Consider the following 6103-nt stretch of genomic DNA (forward strand, 5'->3'; position numbering starts at 1 on the left):
ACTTGATCTAGTTGCATCCTAACTATAAGATTGGCACTCATCTTTACAAGTTAACCTCTCGTGATAATGCCCCCACCATCTATTTCTAGTTAGAAAAAAAGAGAAAAATATCATATCATAGGTCTTGCAACTTTCTCCTCTCTACCATTTTCATCCTTTATTCTCTCTTCTTAACTCTCTTTCTTTTGCAATTTTCTCTCCGTGTCAAATTGAGAGATGTGTAGCATCTCCTCTCACCCCCCCCCCCTCTTCTTGATCTCTCTCTCTCACTCATAATACACTTTTTGTCTCGTATAAATGCATATCTCTCCACACTCTCTCTCCTCCAATTTTTTGTCTTGTTTTTCTCTACTCCATTTGTTCCTCTATTGGGCTACAAATTAATTAACAATACCATAAGCAAAGAACAAATTTCTAGTACTTGTTTCTTTGTAGGAAAAAGGCCCCCGACATCTTGGACAATAAGAGGTAGGATTCAAGACCTTGATCTAGCTAATGGTCTAATTAGGATAAACATTGACTCTTTTATTACTTAGTTTGGTGAAATGTTGTGCTTTATGATGGATTTGGGAAAAATGCAGCTCTAGGTTTGGTCACCAATTGGCGAATTTTCAATCATATAGTCTCTAAGAAATCTAATACTATAACTTTTAATGTTGTATTATGATATTTATGGATTATTTTTATTGTAAGAAGTAGGGTCTAAAGTTGGCGATGTTCATTGGGACCTCTTGATTTGACCAAAGTAATTATAAATTAACTATATTATTTATGTTAAATATTTTCAAAGAACTTTCATAATCTTTGAAATTCTATTTTGTTAATTATGAACTTCTGTATTTTGCATGGAATTTTGGGTTATTTAAATCAAAGAATTTTGTGGGCAATGATGAGGTGCTTCGGCCAATTATAGAGTTCTAATTGCTAAATTTTGGTGTATATGCTGTTCGTGATTATTTATGTGCTAGAAATTATGGTTGCACGGAGAGTCCTTTTGTTGGACTAAATATGTTTGATAAATAACCTCCTTTTGAAACTAGAGTTGCAACTCCATATTTTCAAAAGTATGTTTATGCCAACTATTATATAATTTATTTGAAATACAATATTTGTTGAATGAGTGTGACACTTTATCATCTAAGCATTCTATACTGTCATAGAACATCTACGTTAGATAATTATTAATATTTTATGAATTTTCGTTAGAAAATTCTTTTTGCAATTACTTGCATTAATTTCTACTTTAATATATTTAAGTAATTAGTTTGCAGAAATATCTTGGGAAGTGGCTTATAAATTGTAAAACCTCTAATGAATGCATGTATCTCCGGCAAATTCTAAGTGCTTTGTTTAAAAGATATAATGGATTTGTCATGATTCTTTTTTTTTTTTTCGGTACAAATTGTCTTGATTCTATGGTTGAAACCTTGAAACCTTGAACTCTGGATCCTTATTTTGAAACCATTCATGTTTGTTAAATATTTGAAACTCCTTAGATAACTATATCTGATTTGAGAATTTGGTGAACTCCGGAGCCATCATTTGTGATTTGAAAAACAATAACAAAAGAATTTACTTAAATTTTGGAAGTTTCGTTTGGACTCTTAGTGGGGTTTACATTGACACTTTGATAGATTTGGAACTCGATCACTTTGGTCCTACTATACAATGTTGAATGCGGTATGTTAGATCTACTTCATAGGGATGAAATATGGTACAATGGGCCCTGTCACACGAATGATATAGCCGTAGTTTCGTAAACTAATGGGTCAAAAATTATTTTCAGAAAATGTCATCAATTGCTTAGCGGAAATATTTGCCGTTGAAATTAATTTTGAAAATGATTTACAAAAAAAATACTTTGAAATTATTTGCAAAACAATGGTTTTGGAGGACAGCTTACAATATGCTATATGAAAAATATATATGAAATTTATTTTTCAAAATTTTACACTTGTTAAATTATTTTATTCTATAATTTTTTCAGTTCTTTTATAATTCTTGCTTGGCCTATCTTGCTAGGATTTTCATTACTTATTGGACTTACAGTATAGTGCTAGGATAGATCTGACACTCTATTTTAATTGAGATGCGGATTTTTTATAGTACTCACGATGCACCACACGATATAATATGCCACGCAGCGTGTGTTACATGATCCACATTCGCATACGGCCGTCCATCATGCAATGGATGATGCACATGATGCACGATACTATTGGTGCATCGTAAAGGATCTGTGCATTTTTAGATTTTGGTTGGAAAGCTTTTTTTAGAATTTTATTTTGCAGAACTTGTTAAAAGAATTAGTTAATTTGTAAACTTGTTCTTAGCTCGTGGTATTGTTAAATTGTGGTTTCTCTAGATGGCATATGATCATATCAATTTATTAGAAAATTTAGTCAATCCTGATCTTCATCTTTGATTGGCCCAGCCTCACACATGCACAGTGAGGGATCATATCGCTTAGCAAGTCCCAACAGGTTGACGGCATGGCAACATACCGTATGTTTTCTCTCCCATTATCCGAGTCCTTTACCATACTAATAAGATTTTAAATTTTTTTTTATCAATTTAATTCTGATATTAACTTATTTATATAAATAATATAAATCCTGTAAAACATCATTTCAAATGATATTTTTTTTGAAAAAACACCATTTGAAATGATATTTTTTCGATCCCACTCAGCGCCCACCTATAATCCTGCTAGTAAAAAATAAAAAATAAAAATACTGTTAGAAAAGGTATTTCTAAAAATACCATTTTGAATGATGTTTTCATTTTTTTTTCATATGATATGTTTTATTTATATTTTTTAAATCAATTTTTTGTTGCAATATATTTTTTTATTATTATTTATATTTTTTTGTGTATAATATTATGTTTTAAACTAATTTAAATGGTCCTTTTAACGTGATATTTTCTTTTCTAACTTTTTTCAAGACATATTTGAAGATCATGACAAACCATATAACATCCTAACACTTGAAATTAAATAAGCAAAATATCTAAAACTCTGATAGAAATAATAATTAATAATATAAAATATAATAAAAATATATAGTTTATAAAAAAAATTCGACAGTATTACAAATCAAAAAAATATTAAATTTCACAAAGATGTCGTGGTGCCCGTGGCCGCTAAGAAGGTCTTCAACGGTCGCTCCTACTCCTGTATCACCTGTGATGGCCCCTCTTCTATATCAGTGGACGTCTCCTGAACATGTATGTCAGGAATAATAAGTCCTGTTGAAACATCTACGAGCTGAGTGACCCCCTCAACCCCTTCATCTAAATTCAATAATGGACCTGTAATAAAAAGATCAGATCACTCAGATGAAGAGTCGTGATGCCAACTCGGACCCATTACTATCATCTGAAGCATATAGGAAGATGAAGTCTTTGACATCTATGGATGAAAAAGTGATGGTATATGTCCAAATGATATTTCTAAGATAATTTTTTTCCTCATCTTAATCTTTGGTCCATGATATTTTTTATTTATATTTTTTAAATAATTTTTTTGGATGCGTGATATATTTTTTCATTATTTTTTGTACTTTTTTTATGGATGATATTATTTTTTAAACTAATTTACATAGCTCTTTTAACATGACATTTTCTTCCTCAATTTTTTTTGAGACACATAAAAATCATGACAAACCATATAGCATCCTAACACTTGAATTAAACAAGCAAAATATCTAAAACTATGATAGAAACAATAATGAATAATATAAGATAGAACAAAAGTATACAGTTTACAAAAAAAATCCTACAGTACTATAAATCTAAAAAATACTAAGTCCCACAAAGACGTCGTGGTGCTCGTGGCCGCTTGGACCTTTTCACAAAGGTCCTCAACGATCGCTCCAGCTCCTATGTCACCTGTGATGGCCCCTCTCCTATAACAGTGGACGTCTTCTGAACATGCATAACAGGAATAACAGATGCTGCTGGAGCATCTACGAGCTGAGTGACCCCCTCAACCCCCTCATATGAATCTAATGATGGGCCTGTAACAAAAAAATCAGACCACTTAGATAAAAAATCATGATGCCAACTCGGACCCGGTGCTGTCATCTAGGGCATGTAGGAAGATGAAGACCCTGGTATCTGTAGATCAAAAAATGGTGGCAAATGTGCAGCATATGGTGATGACATCTGCAGACTACATGGTGCTGGCATATCTGAAGCATATACTGACGATGTATATCTCATATCTGGCGTATAGGATGCTCCAATCACCGTCAATGTCCCTAAATATGATCTCTCCATCTCCCGTAGTATTCAGATCTGCTCGTCCTCATCAATCGTAGATAAAACACGATGAGTATCCAATATAAGACCCAACAAACGATTAGCCTATATAACAAAAAAAAATTAACAATATATTATAGATCATAAAACAAAGATATAATGTAGCTATATAAAATATTTTGCATTAACGATAAGAAGTAAAATAAAGACTTAATGAATTGAAATTAAATATAAGATTGACATAAGATATAAGATATAATTTTTGAGGCCTTACCAATATGCGTACAGTAGAACTCTCACCCTTGTTTCCTGAAACTGCATATCGAGACTGTCTGATGACCGATACTATAATGCTAAAAAATCAAGACATGTAGTTCTCAGTATATGAATGACCTCATAATATATGATTATCATAAACTATATGATCTCATTGTGCATTCCAAATGGTGGTATATTATACATGTTTGATATGCCAGTTAATATGAGCTTTCCCTCATCGATCAATATGATGAAGTCGCTGGCTGATATCAAACTGCTCTGGGATGCCCTGAATCCAGCCAAACTGCCGTAATATACGATCTGGAATATGCCACTCTACTACATCAAAACAAATAAGCGGCACCCTAGCAGTTCATATATCATATCCATCCGTGCAACTCTATGGTAATATGGACAATATATGACTTGTGTATGGCTCCCACAAAAACTGATAGAGTTAAAAATAAAGTCGAATCAGTAAGCACATTTTTCAATAGACTATGAATACTATAAAATTATATTTATACATAAATTAAAATTATCCATCTATGTATATCAGTCAATATATCCAGTTGATTTCTATAAACTGTGCCACCTTTGTCGACACATGGTGAACGTCGAATGCAATGTTCCATTTACTCGACAGTATATTCACATTCATTAAAATTCTTCAATAATTCAATTTTATAAAAATAGAATTAATATTTGTATACTTATATCCCCAAGATGCATCTAATCTGAATGGAACATCGAGATCATGCTACTCTGGTGGCATCTCAAGCAACTGTCTCTGTAATGAACTGATAGTCGGCATCTTTTTCCATACTCAAATCTGTCAATTCAAAAAAAATTATATATGATATGTCCAATCAGAGCTATAATACAATGTAGAAAATTAAAATATGTGAACATCTCATACCTGCAATAATACAAGATAACCTCCGCTCTCTGACTGGTCGGCCGTAGAATCCCGATACATAGCCTTATACAGGCAAGCTAGTACTGCGTTGCCCCAACTAAGCCTACGAGTGAAATCTAAATCCTTTAATAATGATAAAAATATCAACTTCACCTTATTTGACGAAGTATCAGGCAAAAGGGTACCTCTTAGTAATCGCAGTACGTAGCTCCTGATATACTGTCACACCATCTCCTTTGGTGTATCATCTCCAATGTGAAAATATCGATAATGATCATCCAAACACTATATCATCAATCGTAAATGATTAAAAAACTGCGTATCTGACTGAAATCTTAATAATCGATAGCACATATCCTGCCACTCTGGAATGCTAAGAGTGGGATCAGCTCCTGTAATTGCCTTACCATCAACTGATAATCCGATGAGGATACAAACATCCTGTAACGTGATGGTCGCCTCACCGAATGGAAGATGAAATATGTATCTCTGGGCGCCATCTCTCAAGTAAGGCAGTAATAAAACCAACATCCATCTGTATCCGTCTAATCCGATAGACTCCATAAAACCTCAGATATCGTAAATAATCTATAACTCTATCTAGGATGTCCTCCATCCTCCATATATCAGTATTGGCTCGTCGTAATTAGAGGTGTCTAGGCT

This window comes from Elaeis guineensis, unplaced genomic scaffold, assembly GCF_000442705.2.
Source record: "Elaeis guineensis isolate ETL-2024a unplaced genomic scaffold, EG11 Super_Scaffold_1000033, whole genome shotgun sequence".
NCBI lineage: Eukaryota > Viridiplantae > Streptophyta > Magnoliopsida > Arecales > Arecaceae > Elaeis > Elaeis guineensis.